At 43.8% G+C, this 17,824-nt stretch overlaps 1 protein-coding gene across 3 annotated transcripts in view; it reads right to left on the bottom strand.

Moving 5' to 3' along the window:
• The window catches only part of pot1 (protection of telomeres 1 homolog), a 436,401-nt gene that overhangs the window by 392,047 nt on the left and 26,530 nt on the right, over nucleotides 1-17,824 (bottom strand). The window lies entirely within an intron of this gene.

Here is a 17,824-nt window from a genome sequence, read left to right as displayed (position 1 = left end):
AATTCTGTTCAACACTTACCAGAAGCTAAAGTCTTTTGTCTCCATTTGGCATGAGACTCCACCCATAGGGTGATGCGTCACATGCAAGTTGTATTTTCAAAATGAACTGAGACTTATGATTTCTTCAGCACATTTTTGACTCCAGTATATGCCTCTTTTATCCAAGCCCATTGTTGGTTCACACGTGATAATGTTTTTAATATGGTGGCAGAATTTGGAATATGTTTTCTATAGTAATTGCTGAGTCCCAAAAAAGATCTCAGTTGCTATATATTCCGCAGTCTTGGTGCAACTGAGATTGTCTTCTTAGGTTCCTGGTTGTACCTGCCCTTATCGATTACATGGCCATGGTAGCTTATTGATGATAGGAAAAATTTGCATGTCTATCTCTTGACGCGAAGATTGTGTCTTTTAAAACACCATTTCTATCTCTTGAGGTGAAGATTGTGTCTTTTAAGATGCCCCAATGTGTCAGCAAAACTAAGGAGGTCATTGACTTCAGGAAGCAAAGTATCATACATACCCCTGTCTGCATCAATGGTGTCAAAGTGGAGATGGTTGACAGCTTCAAATTCCTAGGAGTGCACATCAACAATCTGTCCTCGCCCACCCACTTAGACGCTACGACCAAGAAAGCACAACAGCGCCTATACATTCTCAAGAAACTAAGTACGTTTGGCATGTCCACATTGAATCTTACCAATTTTTACAAATGCACCATAGAAAGCATCCTATCGGGCTAAATCACAGCCTGGGATGGCAACTGGTTGGCCCAAGACCACAAGAAACTACAAAGATTTGTGAACACAGCCCAGTCCATCACGCAAACCTGCCTCCCATCCATTAACTCGGTCTACACCTCCCGCTGCCTTGTGAAAGTGAGCAGCAAAATCAAAGACCCCTCCCTCCCGCGTTACTCTCTCTTCCATCAGGCAGTAGATACAAAAGTCTGAGAACACGCACAAACAGGTTCAAAAATAGCTTCTTCCCCGCTGTTACCAGACTCCTGAATGACCCTCTTATGGACTGAGCTGATCTCTTCATACATCTACTGAATAGTACTACATTCCGTATGCTCACCCGATGCCTGTGCCTATTTATTTACCTTGTGTATTTATGTCTGTCCTATTTTTTTTCACATATGGAACGATCTGTCTGGACTGTACGCAGAACAAGACTTTTCACTGTACCTCAGTACACGTGACAATAAATCAAATCAAAATCTTCTAAATTCCTTAGGTGCTCCTGCTCAGTCCGACCGGTAATTAAGATGCCGTCCAAGTAATATTTTGGGGCCACTGGGGATTTGGTCCGTGGACTTTGGAATAGGATCAGTGCTGATATTATTCCGAATGGTAGGTGCTTGTACCTGAACTTCCTTTGTGTATTACAATGGTTAGAAGAGGTGGTGACTCAGCTGATATCTTAATCTGAAAGTATGCGTGGAACAAATCTATTTCACTGAATTTTTGTCCCCCTGATAATCCAGCAAATATTGGTAAGGGATGCTGGTTGGAACATAACACTGGTTGCTTGTCATTTTGAAGTCACCACCAATTCCTACTGAGTCATCTGGCTTGATGACGGGGACAATTGTGGTTGCCCAATCGCTGGTCGTCACACCCTTGGTCACTCCATTTTTGATCCATTTCCCAAGTTCCACTTCATTGTTTGGTTTGATAGCATAAGGCACAGTTCTTGCCATTAAGCATTTAGGGATACTATCTGGTTTTATCTCGGGTCATACCTCGACTCCGGACATTTCCCTGAAAGCGTTTTCAAATATCTTCTTGTACTTTTCGAAACGTTTCTGTCATGTGTTCTTTTCATCAAGAAATTGGTTCACTGCCTGCCAATTTAGTTTGATTTTGTTCAATCATGCTCTTCCGAAAAGTGCTGGAAAGTTTCCTTTTACCACACGTAACGGCAATTTTTCAGATTGATCATTTACTTCAATTTTCACCAAGATATAACCCTTCACTGGAGCTACCTCATCTGTGTAAGGTGTCAGATTAGATCAGCAGTTTTAATCGTATGTTCTTGAGCTTTTGTTAATATGGTTTTTCAGAGATACAGTGGCTCTTGCATCTACTTCCAATTTAATTTCATTCCCATTTAGTTTCGGATAGACACAAAATCTTGGTGTATCACCTTGCATAGACTATAGCCTGAGTTTTAGTTCTTGGATCTCCGTAGACATCGTACCTTCCTGGGAATTTACACCATCTTCGGTCATTCTGTGGACTCTTTTTTGTGGATTTGGGTGCATTCTTGCATTTATCCATCTTCGAGGTTTGAGGATTTTGTTTGGCCCAACATGACTTTGATAGTTGACCTTTCCTGCCACTGTTACAGCACTTGTTTTCTTGTCACCTGTGGAGAAGCCCACCTTGGCATATGTATGGTACACTTGCATGTTGAGAGATTTTCTTTTCTCACTATTCATCTTGTTTATTTTAGGCACAACTCCAATTACATAGACACTGCTATTTCAAGTTTGATTGTTAGAGAGCTTTCTGTTGGCAATCGACTCGGGATTGCCTCATTTCTCAATCCGCACACAAGTCTGTCTCGCAGTGTGTCCTCAATGGTTGATCAAAACTCTCAACTCTTGACTGGTCTCCGAAGTATAGTGACAAATTGTGGAATATATGCACCCAATTCTTGATTACGTTGATGAAATCTGAATTTCTCGGCTATGATTAATGGTTTGGGCAAGAAGTTTATTTCAAGGGTCATCAATTCTGGTACCAGGCTTTCCAGGACGGACAAAGTTTTATAATAGGGTGAAGGTTTGTCATCCTATTGCACTCAAAAAAGTTGCTGCTTTAATTTCATCTGGTATCCTGTTTGCAGCAGGGTAGTATTGGAATCTCTTCATAGGAATCCATGATTCTGCATTCACGTTGAATGGTTCCATAGAACTACCTTTTCCTGGCATTACAGTTACCTGTTTTTAAGTTGTACTACTTTCTTTAACTTTTCCTACCCTCTAATCTCTTTTTCTTTCAATTTAATTTGCATATTTTTTATTGTATCTTGAAAAAAAGCTATTCTTGGTTGGACTGTATCTTTAAGAATTTTTTTATATAAATGTTTTTATTCTCCATTTTCACATTTTCCTTCAAAATTTACACCCCACCCACAAACAGTAAATGGTAAAAATATAAAATCAATCCCCACGATCCCATCCTCCCACCACCCCAAACAACGGCCCACCTGTCAATATATGCATCCAATAAAACAAACCCTCCCACGGTGGAAACAAAAAACAAAAGAGAAAAAGAAAAAGGAGTCAGGGACCGCCCATGGACACCACTGACCTATAGAGTCCACTCCCCAACCCCCTACACAACGCCATTCAACCTCTAAAAGAGTACCGTACATGATACCCAAGAGTTGTACACCCCCACCCCTCGTCTCCAACTCCTCCTGTCCACTGCCTCTTGTAAAATTCCTCCCCCCAATTTTGGTTCCTTCCCCCCCAACTTTCCACCCCGGCTAGACCACTCGGATCCTGTTCTGCCAGGCTCCGATGGTCGCAGCCCCTCCCCCCCCACCTCACTCCCGTTCACTGGCCGGCTTAAACCGACCAACGTGGAGGCCCCCGCCCGGGTCCCTTTCCCGGCCCTAGGAAAGCCCAGAAATCCCCTTTTAGCACACAAACCCACCTACACCCCAAAGAGCCCTCATTTCGAATGAAAGTCCCATCACTTCCCTTGTCCAAATATATACAACATTGGCTCCTTTAGCCCATACACCTGCACGCAGTGAAACAAAAAAAGAAGAAAATACAGTCAGTCATGAGGTTACATCGGCACATGGCCATTTCTCAATTTCTCAGTTCGGCCACAGTCCTTCTGCCTTCGCAAACTCCACCGCTGCTTCCGCCGTTCCAAAATAAAAGTCCCTGAGCTTGTAAGTCACCCTCAGCTTCCCTGGATATACAATGCCGCACTGCACCTTGCTAATGTACAGTGCCCTCTTCACCCGGTTGAAGGCAGCCCGCCTCCTCGCCATCTCCACCGTAAAGTCCTGGTATACACGTATACCAGCTCCAGCCCACTGCACCACCCGCTTCTGCTTGGCCCAGCTCAGGACCTTCTCCTTCACACTGTACCTACGGAAGCACAGAGTCACTACCCTTGGCGTCTCACTCGCCTTGGGTACAGGCCTCCACGACCGATGAGCCCGATCCAGTTCATATCGGGAGGGATCCTCCCCCTCCCCCAATAGTTTTGCCAGCATCGCGGCAAAATACTCAGTCGGCCTCCGTCCTTCAACTCTTTTGGGCAGCCCCACAATCCTCAAATTCTGTCGCCTAGATCGGTTTGCCAGGTCTTCCATTTTTCCTCGCAGATCCTTGTTAATGTCCATCACCTTCCACATCTCCTTCCCCATTGAGGCAAGTCGATCACCGTGCTGCAATAACTTCTGCTCCACTTCCTTCAGCGCCTCCCCTTGCTCTCGCACCTCCGCCACTGCGCTCGCCACCGCCGTCATCACCGGGGAAATCACCTCCTCCACCAGCGCACTCAAAACCTCTCTCATCTCCTTCCTCCTTGTCTCCATGTATCTTGTAAACTGCCTTTCGAATTCCGCAGCCATCACCTTGGTTATTTCTTCAGCCGTAAGCAATGCAGCCTCCCCGGTGCTCCAGCCTCCATTTTCCTTGGTGACCCCGCGGTGACCTTTCCACTCCCCGACGGACCTTCAGCTGTTTTCTTTATGGACGATTTTTTGCTCACCCTCGACATTTTTCTTCACTGTGCCTTCACGGTTTCTTCCTGCTTTTGCCGCCTCCAGTGACCCTGGGACCGCGGGGCTTAAAGCCCCGAAAATGCCGTTCCCGAACGGGAGCCCTCCATTGTGCGGCCGCCTCCCGCCCGCCGTCACCGGAAGTCTCATCTTTAAGAATTTATGTCTTACAATCACCAATCGGTTTTAAAAAACAGATTTCAGCTTTAATCTAGCTCAATGTTGGTTACTATCATGGTATTTTTCCTTTTGGGCAGTTACTTCCCAAAAGCAGGTCACTCTCCCCGAGATCGAAGGATCTGACGCTGCAGTCCACCACGTGCGAAGACGCGCAGCTGGAAAAACTCCCCAGCTTCAATTTCTATTTCCTGGCTTTCTCTTTTCTAGGTTTCTTTTCTGAGCCGATCGATTGTGAAAATCAACTAGACAACAGTCAACATTCTGGCTGAAAATGTTTCTCTTTTCCCACCTCCGATTCTTCAAGCGCTCCCGGGTTAGTCACTTAGAAAAATAATTAATACCGCCCTGACAGCTTTCGATCACTTCCAAAATTACTATGTCCTCCCAGCAAGGCTAAAACCCCCGTTCCTGGCGGCTAGTTGTATGCATATTTTTAGATGGTGGAGTGGTCTCCCAAAAATCTTCATCTCGAGTTCCAGGTCTGGCTGTGTTTTTTTGTCTATTACTGGAAAAACATCCTCATCGCCAGCTATGCTTTTAACACTTATGTTTTTGGGGGTTTTACTTTTACTCACAATACAAACAAAGGATAACCAGGTTGCCCTACTGCAGGTTACTTAACCAGTTGTCAGTGTTTATTTCAGAGGTGTTGGCTTGTTCACAGTCTAAGATCAAAGAGATGGCAATTCTCAGTGCTTCTGTGATGTTACCACGTAATCATGTGGCATACTATACAGATAGGCACTGGTTGCAACACATAATACTAACACGCAGCAAAAGTCAGATGTAAGCGGCCCAATATCACCAAGTTGGACCTCAGTGCAGAGAAAAATAAATTAAATCACTTGTTATTCAATTTAGTGCAGTTTCCATTTTGAAACTCTAAATGAAACTCTATTGGGAGCTACTCAGCAGTATTCTGCTGATATGACAGGTTTTAAAGGGCTAAAGTACCTGAACAAACAGTGCTTCTTTGAACTCCGATAAAAGGAGGTCCGGGGGTGGGGTTGGGGGGCACCCAAATCCACAGCCCAACCAGCAGAATAAGACATGAGAGCGTGTAATTACAGCAAAGAAGCAGTGAATGATGCACAATCTAATTAGTACCAAAGAGTTGGGTGTATTTCTGCAACAATTGCTTCGACGAAGTGAAAACTCAAATCACATTATGTACAGTATGAACCCGAGCAAAACCCAAGGGCAGCATGGTAGCATATTGCTTCTAAAGTCGGGGGAGTTGTGGACAGTGCGGAACGATGTTACAAGTTACAGAGGGACATAGATAAGCTGCAGCGCTGGGCTGAGAGGTGGCAAATGGAGTTTAATGAAGAAAAGTGTGAGGCGATTCATTTTGGAAGGAAGACAGAGTACTGGGCTAATGGTAAGATTCTTATCAGTGTGGATGAGCAGAGAGATCTCGGTGTCCATGTACATAGATTCCTGAAAGTTGCCACCCAGGTTGAGAGGGTTGTTAAGAAGGCGTACGGTGTGTTAGCTTTTATTGGTAGAGTGACTGAGTTTCAGAGCCATGAGGTCATATTGCAGCTGTACAAAACTCTGGTGCGGCTGCATTTGGAGTATTGCGTGCAATTCTGGTCGCCGCATTATAGAAAGGATGTGGAAACATTGGAAAGGGTGCAGAGGAGATTTACCAAAATGTTGCCTGGTATGGAGGGAAGCTCTTATGAGGAAAGGCTGAGGGACTTGAGGCTGTTTTCATTAGAGAGAAGAAGGTTAAGAGGTGACTTAATTGAGGCATACAAGATGATCAGAGGATTAGATAGGGTGGACAGTGAGAACCTTTTTCCTTGGATGGTGATGTCTAGCACGAAGGGACGTAGCTTTAAATCGAGGGGAGATAGTTATAAGACAGATGTCAGAGGCAGGTTCTTTACTCAGAGAGTAGTAAGGGTGTGGAATGCCCTGCCTGCAACAGTAGTGGACTCGCCAACACTAAGGGCATTCAAATGGTCATTGGATAGACATATGGTCATTGGATAGACATATGGACGATAAGGGAATAGTGTAGATGGGCTTTAGAGTGCTTTCACAGGTCGGCGCAACATCGAGGGCTGAAGGGCCTGTACTGCGCTGTAATGTTCTATGTTCCAGTGTCCCAGGTTTGATTCCCGGCTTGGGTCACTGTCTGTGCGGAGTCTGCACGATCTCTACGTGTCTGCGTGTGTTTCTTCCGGGTACTCCGGTTTCCTCCCACAGTCCAAAGATGTGCAGGTTAGGTGGATTGGTCATGCTAAATTGCCCTTAGGTGTCCAAACGGTGGGGTGTGGTTACTGGGTTACGGGGATAGGTGGAGGTGTGAGCTTGGATAGGGTGCTCTTTCCAAGGGCCGGTGCAGAGTCGATGGGCCGAATGGCCTCCTTCTGCAGTGTAAATTCTATGATTCTATGAAAACAGAATTGAGGGGTTGAATGACCTACTCCTCTTGCAATTCACCGACTGACCACTAATAGTCTCATTAGTATACAAGTACATGCCACTGATTTCAGTCATGTATTTCCAAAGAGTCAAACAGCTTGAGAAACCTGTCAAAAACTCAGCAACCAATGAGTAGAACTGAGCTTCAATATGGAATTGTCTACAGTACGAAACTGAACTCCGGCACCAGCACTTCCTCCTGTGATTGAAGCCAGAATGAAAACACTTGCAAAGGTACAGTAAACAGCATCCACAAAGCAAAAAGGCTACAAGTCCAACCATAGCTGCAATAAAATTAAAGATAGTGTTCAACCACCTTTTCAGCCCGTTTGACATCATCGCATTATTATTGACTGGGAAATAACGGACTCTCACTCCATTGAGGCCTCAGATCAAGTCTGATAAAGCAAATGTTGGGAACAGAATACTGGCTCTCGATAACACGGGTACCGAAACATTAAGAAAACTACCAAGACATTGAACATCGTTTCGGAGTTTCATTTATGTAAATTGTGTTGGGCTGGCCTCCCATTTGGATTTGAAAATTGCTTGGGTAATCTTCTGTCAAATGTGAATTAAAACTATACAATCTCTCCAAGTTGCTGGGTAGTAGAAGAGGAGTTAAACCTGCAATCAGTGCCTGCACGTTGACTCAACTGACTCAATGATACATTCACTGATCCTCTTCCATTACCAGAAACAATTGCACATTAACATGTACAATTGGGCAGCACGGTGGCACAGTGGTTAGCACTGATTTTTTTTTTTTTTAAATTAGAGTCCCCAATTAGTTTTTTTTCCAATTGAGGGACAATTTAGCCTGGCCTATCCACCTCGCCGGCACATCTTTGGGTTGTGGGGGTGAGGCTCACGCAAGCACAGGGAGACGTAGTTAGCACTGTTGCCTCAGAGTGCCAGGGACCGGGTTCAATTCCGGTCTTGGATGACTGCCTGTGTGAAGTTTGCACATTCTTCACTTGTCTGCAGTGGGTTTCCTCCGGGTGCTCCAGTTTCTTCCCACAGCCCAAAGATGTGTTGGTTAGGTGGATTAGCCGTGTTAAATTGTCTCTTAAGTATCCAGGGATATACAGATGAGGTTACGGGGACAAGACAGGTGGAATGGACCTGGGCAGTGCGCTCTTTTGTAGGGTCAATACAAACTCGATAGGCCGAATGGCCTCCTTCTGCACTGTGGTGGTTCTATGAACATCAATATTTAAATCTGCTGTGGAAATGCATTAAGTTCATTTCCTCCATTTAATGACCCTCAAGAGATTTCTGAAAAGAATGCAACAATGTTCTTCCCTGTGCCCCCACTACCCCCATCCACCCACGACCCACTCCTGAAAAAAACCGAATAGCAGTTACTAACAGGTCAATGGCACAAAGTTACTTTGCTGCAATGCTTTTTCTTCTTAAGGAGGTAAGCCACGTATTAAAAAACACTGCAACAGGACCAACTTCAGTTCATAATTTCTGTGCAGCCTTCATCCCACATTATCTGAACTTTGTGATCATCTTGTTTGAAATGCTGAGTTACTACCACAGTTTAAATAACAATGCCCGCATCAGCAGGGCTTTTTGGTGCGAGCCCCCAGGTCTGGTGCATTAAGAAACCAACATTTTGAGGGTTGCTTAAAATGCTCAAACACCTTATCACAGCCTCAAATATTCTCAAGTCCCTCGTATGAAGAGTGCATGACTGCTATTATACAAAGGCAGTCATTTCCCATCGGCATTATCACACAAACAGCAATAAAGACGATCAGGTGATCTGTTTTTCTGTGGCATGTGGTTGGGTAATCCAGACACTGAAAATTCCCTGCCATGGTGTCAAAGGCACCCGCCTGAAAAGACAGGAGAGATCTTTGTTTTAAAATCTCACTTGAAAGACGATACCTTCAACAATGTCGCATTCTTTCAGAACTGCAGCCTGTGTCAGCTGAGACTATGATGTGAAGGCTTGAATCCCCAACATTCCGACAGCCCTGCTATCAGTCAAGTTGGCACTTATATGTGCTATGAAGGTCAAACCGGGAAAGAATCTGGCTGAAACTTTTGAAGCGAGGCCGGATTTACTCGGGTACCAGAGAGTTTTCAACAGGACCACTTAAAAATACCTTTGTCAGCAGCCAAATATTTTTGAGGCACCAATCAAAGACATACGTGCGCCCCATAAAGTGAAAGACAATATTTATTTTTCGGAAAGACAAGTAACTTTAATGAGGTTAGGGCATTAATTTTGTTCAATTGCTATCTTTATGCATTAGTTCTGTTGAAGGAGTCGGCAATGTGTTTTGGGAGAATCCTTAATTATTTCATCAACATGTCACCTTTTTAAGTAACGAAGAAATACTCATCAACTGGACAACATGCAACTTAATTCACCCAAAATAAAACTTGTTTTTGGATTTTCTATGACTGGGTCAGTAGTTTATATTCAACAATGTCATATTCAGCCCTTATTAAATGGTGCAAACAAACAAGCAACATTCACGCCACACAAGTGCCAGGCAATAACCATTTCAATAAGAGAGAATCCACCACTATCAACATCCTGGGGGTTTCCACTGACCAGAAACTGAACTGGACTAGCCATGTAAATACTGTGGCTACAAGAGCAGATCAGAGGCTGTGAATTCTGCAAGGAGTAACTCACCTCCTGACTCCACAAAGCTCCACCATCTACAAGGCGCAAGTCAGAAAATTGATGGAATGCCCTCCACTTGCCTGGAAGAGTGCAGCACCAACAACACTCAATATCATCCAGGAGTACACCGCTCACTTTAACTGGCATCCCATCCAATATCTTCAACATTCACTCTTCATCGCCAACGCACAGTAGCAGCAGTGTGTAACATCTACATGATGCACTGCAGGAACTCAGCAAGGCTCCTTCGACAGCACCTTCCAAACCAGTGACCCCTACCACCTAGAAGGACAAGGGCAGCAGATGCATGGACACACCACCATCTGCCAGTTCCCCGCCAAACCACACACCATACTAAACTTGGAAATATATCACCATTCCTTCACTGTCGCTGGGTCAAAATCCTGGAACTCCCTAACAGTAGGACTGCAGGGGTTCAAGGAGGCCACCTTCGCAAGGTTAATTACGGATGGGCAATAAATACTGGCCTAGCCAGTGATGCCCAAATCCCATGAAATTACTTTTCAAAACCACCATTCTTCAGTAACTTGCAGAACACCTACTGTCAATATTGAATGAGATTGCTGTCTTTTGTAACCAATGATGTGAATTCAGAATGGACTATTGTAAATGTAAATTTACACTCCCAATCTGAGCTGTAGGAGTGGTGGCGTCTCCATCACCTCTCATAATCACAGTTCTGACATCAAGCCCACAAAATGCTGCACCCTTATGTATACCAATGATCTGCAACAATCATGGAACTAAGGGCTTGCTCTGTTCATTGGATTCAAGCCAGATGTCGAAGTATGCAACAGGACACAGACCTTTTCCTTATTGCTAAGTTAACTTACAGAGTGCTACATTACAGATCTCTGCCTCCTGTCAAGAAATCCAATGTTCCAGCAGACTCTCTTCATATTCTTTTAAATGGGACAAAAATATAATTAAATTAAACAAGAATGGCAGGGGCGATAGCCCCCTGCCGAGGAACTGTAACTACAACAAAATGGCAAAGAAAACTTAACTACACCAAAATGTCATTGCCGGGGTGGGTGATGATGCATCTCAGCCCCCACGGTGCTCACCATTCGCTGGAGGCTGAAGTGTGCCGTTGGACATCATGAACTCCCTCTCAGAGGCCATTCAGCCACAAACGTAGCCACAGTAGAGAGTCAGACAGTCTGGTCAGACGACCTTCTCAAGGATTACTGATGGCATACTTGGCCAGGCCTAGTTGCAAGCTCAGACTCTCTTTCTACTCATTTTAATATAAACCAAAAAATAAATGAAAAAACATTAATGACCAAGGAATGACAGCCCATGGTTGGGCAACGTAAATAAAACAAAATAGAAAGGCAAACTTAACTAACTAAACCAAAATGTCATTTCCCAACCATAAATGTAGTCACGGTAGAGGGGCAGACATTCAAGTCAGAAGACCCCCTCGACCATCTGCTACTTGGAACCGTTAATAGCCACCAGGACCAGGTCCAGGAGCAGGCTCTACAAAGAGGTCCTCCTCCTCCTTGCCCCCTCCACACTGGGTGACCGAAGATTAGGAGCATGGGGCTGAAGTGCAACGGAAAGTTGAGGAGCAGCCCCCCCTTTAAATAACTATAAAGGGGCTGAAACCTCGGGAAATATATATAAATGCAGAACACGGACTCCCTTTGGCCAGAGAAAATACATGTGGCCTGAGACTCTGTGAACCACCTTCATCTAGGATTACCTGACATCTACTTCGTGCCAAACCTTCCCTGTCAGGTCCCCGATGGAAAAATGAAAGACTGCCACATAGAGACCCCTCCATTGGATACATCCCACACCGCTAGACACCAGAACGGAACACCAAGGAGTGTCCTGATGTTGGAGGAAGGTAGAAGGTAAACAGCTGTAGGCCGATGGAAAGGCACGGAGGGAATATTCACAACGCGGCTCAAATTGTGAGGTTGCAGCTTCTGAGGGAGGTATCGGGGTGCAGGAGAAATGTGGAATTCTATGCGAATGGGAGTCAGTTTGGACCGTGGTCTGCCGCACACTTGAGCCACCACGAGTGCCGCTGGGTCCGGGCACCACAGTTTTCGGGCTGTGGATGGATATGGCCACGTGTTGGATATTACCTGACGCACGCCTCGCAAGTTCTAGCAGTAGCATCCAGCCCGTTCCTCCACCATCCAGCACGTCCCCGACTCTGGTCACTCCAGCAGCCAGAGACCTCTCTTCCACCAGCCATCTGAACCTGTATTAATGGGGCATGGAATCCTGAGCAGCGGCTCAGTTCCACATTCAGTTGTATAGCCCTTGTTCTAGTCAATCTATGGCCCCTACTTGCCCTCCTGTCTCTTTCTGGAGTACTGCTACATGACCTTTCCCTCCCTTCTGTTGCAAGAACATGATCCTTTCCACGGGCCAACATGACTTCAAGATCTGATTGATTGATATTTATTGTCACATGTACCGAAGTACAGTGAAAAGTATTTTTCTGCGGCCAAGGGAACGTATACAGTATGTACATAGCCGACAAAAGAATAAACAAAAAATTTGCTATGTAAACATTAATTCACACTATGTTCCCTTGCTTTCCATCATCTTGAACATTTAGCCAATGTTTGGATTAGCCAAGGGGTTTTCCCTGCTCTCCCAAAAATAGTCACATTCCTCCAATCACTGGAACATTCTGGTACATACATTATGCTTGTACTGACTTTTGGCAATTGTTATTTGGGAAAAACAGCCCGATCCCATGCATCCACATTACTTTGTCTATTATTAAGAAAACCTGTCAGAAAAACCCAAGAATTTATAATATTTTTCAGTTGGTTATCTTCTGGTGATATTTTTAAACTGTTGGGGTTTGTGAGCATACTTTATGCAAAGGATAGGGCGACTGTGTGAATATAAACTGGAGGTCTGCCACGGTAATGAGACTAGCAACACTTCAAAAAGATGTTTACCTAAGCTAATTTACTAAGGATGGTTACAGAACAGGAATAGATTTAAATGGGTTGTTGTGATTCAAAGCAGAGGATTTGCAAGGTTTGAAAGATAGGTGTCACAGGTAAAGTGTGCATAGATTTGAGTTTGTTTTGAAAATTCTGAATGCTAAAGAGATGAAATTAATCAATTCTGGGAGAGCAGTTATAAAGAGACTGGGTGAGACAATGGAAAGATCAAAGGGAAAGAGTGTATTTAAGGCTACCTGAAACCTATGAAGGGGTCTGTTTTCGATCTCAGCAGGAGTAGCTGGACAAACTTCAAGCAAGCAATGTGGATGAAGCCTGAAAAGCCAACTGCTGGTAACCTCAGAGAGCACCCCAATAGAGAATTAACGTCACTGCATGGTAATGGTTACTGGACTTTTATCGATAAGGTGTTGCTGAACAGATGGGGAATGTTATTTCTGAAGGTGGTTAAATTAAGATTACTTGGAACTGTTTTAAAGTATTGATACTGTGTGAAGTCATTCGTATTTAAATGTCATTCTATTTTATTTTATTGCTTTTCCCTATTTCTTAACAAAATTTACTTTACTATAAAATCATCATGAAGTAGTCGGGGACACCATTTCCGGATTTCAAAACCTCTCCTCATACTGTACAAACTGCAAACACAAACATGACGGAAGTCCTTTCAAGTTTCTCTTCTGAGATTTGAACAGCTCAGCATTTACCATCAGCCATATTCTTAACACTATCGTCATCCAGCCCCTTATCTACTGCATCCTGTGCCTCATTACTGTCAAATATACAGGGCTGTAATGTACAAAGTGCCCCAACACTTTAATAGCATGTCTAATCGGCCTGTTGACGAGATGCAATAAGCTGCTAATTGGGTAAACTGCAAATCCACTGATGTTACAAAGACAATTGCTTCATCGTGTTCAATGTCCAATTTAATTTCAATCTTTTTCATGTCTTGCTCAGGGGGTATAGCATTAGATACTCCATCTGTGCTCATGGAGTGGCTTACCCCAGCTATTTTACGTGTAATTACCACTTTCTTCACTGATTTCAACCTGCTGTCATCCCCGAACATCAAGTAGAAGCTTCATATCCTGTAACTTTACTTGCACAGAATAAATCCAAATAACATTTCAACCAATCAGTAACCAATAAGTTCCACATGCTATGCATGTGCAATCACTGCCCAGCAGGGCACAATTAAATGAATCTATGACTAGTACACTCACTACCAAACTGACCAGGATAATTGTCTAAGATTGATCAACATTGTCGTGTTCCTCTTCCGAACCTTCCATGATGTGCTTCACCTGAAGAACATTCTTGTTCCATCTTGGACAATTTACTGCATAATGATATTTCAAATTACATCTGAAACGCCTGTTAATAATTCTCTGGGCATTCCTGCACTTCGTTCTTCTGCCGACATTCCTCAATTCCAGTCATCTGGAGCTGTCTCCATCCTCATTTCTTTTGTCTGTCATTCTTCTGTTATACTGATACATGCGCCCCATATCCGAAAGGCCTTAAAATGTGGCAAGCATTGAAAGCTCCATTGTCTATGACACCACCCAATATCCCATTTATAAAGTCCCCTGGAATGAATGTCTCCTTTCCCAGTACTTTTTAATAAAACTTTTATATCTCAAAAAACAGGTCTCTTTCCGAGAATGTAACTTGTGTTAACACCAGTTGCATACTCATGTGCAACAATTTAGCGCAGTCCAACAACTTGAAATAAAGCACTGAACCAGGAATTTCCAAATAGAATTTCTGCAATCTTGTATATCATAGAATTTACAGTGCAGAAGGAGGCCTTTTGGCCCCTCAAGTCTGCACCGGCCCTTGGAAAGAGCACCCCATTTAAGCCCACACTTCAAACCTATCCCCGTGATCCAGTAACCCCACCTAACCTTTTTTGGACACCGAGGGCAATTTAGCATAGCCAATCTATCAAGCCAATCCATCTAACCTGCACATCTTTGGAGGAAACCGGATCACCCGGAGGAAACCCACGCAGACAGGGGGAGAACATGCAGACTCCACACAGACAGTTACCCATACCGGGAATCGAACCTGGGACCCTGGAGCTGTGAAGCAACTGTGCTAACCTCTGTGCTACCATGCTGCCCCTGTTGCATTGCATTATCTATTCTTCTATGGATTAACCGACAGAATATTACTAAAATGATCAAAATCTGGCCATCCACATCTGTATCCAATAGATTGTCTTTCTAAGTTTTATCCATTAAAATTAATACATTAGCCAAACCTTCCGAAATGTCCAACTGATGAGCCGCTAGTTCTGACAATACTTTGTACCTGACCCGGCTTTTGTTAGAAAGCGAGAGTGCCAAGGCCACACCTTGTTTTCTTTTCAGTCAGGACATAGCCTGTGCCCAATATCTACTTATTTTTCCATTGGTTATCTGGTTCAGATTCAGAGAACTGCAATGGGAAATTGCACCTTTAAACTTTACACTTGGTTTCATCCACTCTTTTCAAAAGTGACTCCAATTACAGTCTTTGGGCCGGAAAATGATTTCTTCGTTGTTTCCAATCTTCACCTTCAGATAAACATTCTCTGCTACCATGTTAAATGGATCCAAGTCAGGTGGTGAAGTACAAAACACGACAAGATCTTTTTCCTTGTTACTCGGTTTATTCACAGGATGCAGCGTTAGAGGTCTCTATCCCCGAACTACGAATAGAGTGTTCCAGCTGATATCAAATAAATAAATGGCCAAATTAACAATTAGCTACTTAAGGTAAAAGAACCTTAAAGGGGCAGTGCAATAAAAAGACAAAAAAATCTTAAAGGAAACTTATTAAATGGAATTAAAATGTGGTTTTAGGGGCCAATGATGCACCCCAGCCCCAGTGGTGTTCACTAGGCCCGGAAGGCCTCCAGCATACCAGTGGACACTGCGTGCTCCCTCGCCAAGGACAGTTTAACAAAGCCGTGGAACTGGGCAGAAATTCAGGCCAGATTCCGCCCCCCAAAATCCCCCACCCCCTGACCACCAAAGCAATCTTCCACAACCCACGAATTTGAGGGGCTGGTTTAGCACAGTGGACTAAACAGCTGGCTTGTAATGCAGAACAAGGCCAGCAGCGCAGGTTCAATTCCCGTAACAGCCTCCCCGAACAGGCGCCAGAATGTGGCGACTACGGGCCTTTCACAGTAACTTCATTGAAGCCTACTTGTGTCAATAAGCAATTATTATTATTATGCGTGGAACATTGACTCCTCAAGGCTGCAGAAAACACAGGTGGACTGGGAGTCCGTGAACAATTGGAAAGTACGATTGTTTGGGAGTGTCGCATGCAGCACCGACCACACTGGATCCTCAGAGTGAAGGAGGACGACCCCTTCATAGAGAGCCCTCCACTGTGTAGCCCCACCACCATTGGGCAGCTGGACGGAACTCGATGGTGTATCCGGATGATAGGCGAGGGAGTGAAGTGTATGCAGCCGCAGCCCATACAGAAAACTCCTCCGTGCCCAACGAAAGAGCACAGAGGGAATCAAAAAGTGAACAAATAGAACAGAATATTTTTTTTTAAAACAGCGCAAAAGAACAATAAGTGAAAAGGTGTTAGTTTAAAAAAGTTCATGAAATGAAGGAATCAGGCACAGAGTTAAATTAGACACAAATTTAAAACAATCTTCAACTTTTGCTCTGTAATGAAACCATGTATATTTGATCCTCTCTTTGGGCTGAAGAATTTCCCAAAGTCAAAATAGTAAAGTGATCGAACGCTGTGCTTTGAGTTGCGGTGAGAGAGCAAACAAATAAAACCGTGATTCAGTAGCACTGGGTTTACACCCTCATAAATTGCTTCACTCCAAAGCAGAATTATAAGCGGTCCCAGAGAGGGAGCAGGATTAGTGCTCTGCAACAAAACTAAATCAGTCAGATTGATGTGGACCCAATTCCCATAGCAGTACAGCACTGAACTACATGATATTCTGTTGGAAAAAAAAAACACTTCAGCTCCTACAAGTTCCAGATCAAATCGGTTAGTTTGGGTGGACATAATCAGCAGTGTGAAAACAAGGAGGCATTACGGCAATGAATGATTTGGCTGATTCACTTGAGAGAAAGACTGAATAACTCAGCAGGTTTATGAAGGCCTTCCTCACGACCACAACAAACACTGAAGAACTTTGGAACATCTTACCTTTTACCTCAAGTTACCACAAGTTGCGCTGAAGATCAATGGTTAATATATGCTTGATCTTTCTTTGATCATTAACTTTAATATTTGCTGTTTGCTTTGCATTGATTCCCACACATGGCAAAACACCATTCATAAAAAAAAGTCAAGACTTGGGTCTTTCACAGTCATTGAAGCATTTCTGATGGAAATAAAGCAACCAAATGCAACAAGGTCTCTCAATCAGCAGATTGAATGGGCTGTGGGATGTTTTACGTTCACCTCAGCGGGCAGATAGGGGGCCTCAGTTTAACCTTTCATCTGAAAGACGGCACCTCAAAAAAATACAGCAGTCCTTCGGTACTGCATTAAATTTCAGCCCAAATTCCATATTCGTATCTGAAGAGCAGCACAGTATTCTCCAAGTGTCTTGCCCGACATTCATCCCTCAGCCAACATTGCATAAAAAACATTAACCCATTATTTATCTAATTGCTATTTGCAGGACCAGATGGGAATCAAATTACATTCTATGTTTGCAAAGGCTCAATAGTACCGTAACTTTATTTTATTCTTAATTTTAACCCTTTTTTTGCTCATTCATCTTTTCCCTAGCATTTCTTACCCATTAGCCTGCACCCCGTTTCCTTCCCATCCACTCTGTACTGTCAAGTCT

The sequence above is a fragment of the Scyliorhinus torazame genome, chromosome 19 (assembly GCF_047496885.1).
Source record: "Scyliorhinus torazame isolate Kashiwa2021f chromosome 19, sScyTor2.1, whole genome shotgun sequence".
In the NCBI taxonomy this organism is placed as follows: domain Eukaryota; kingdom Metazoa; phylum Chordata; class Chondrichthyes; order Carcharhiniformes; family Scyliorhinidae; genus Scyliorhinus; species Scyliorhinus torazame.
Note: the sequence above shows the minus strand (reverse complement) of the source record. Positions and strands in the feature narration are given on the sequence as shown.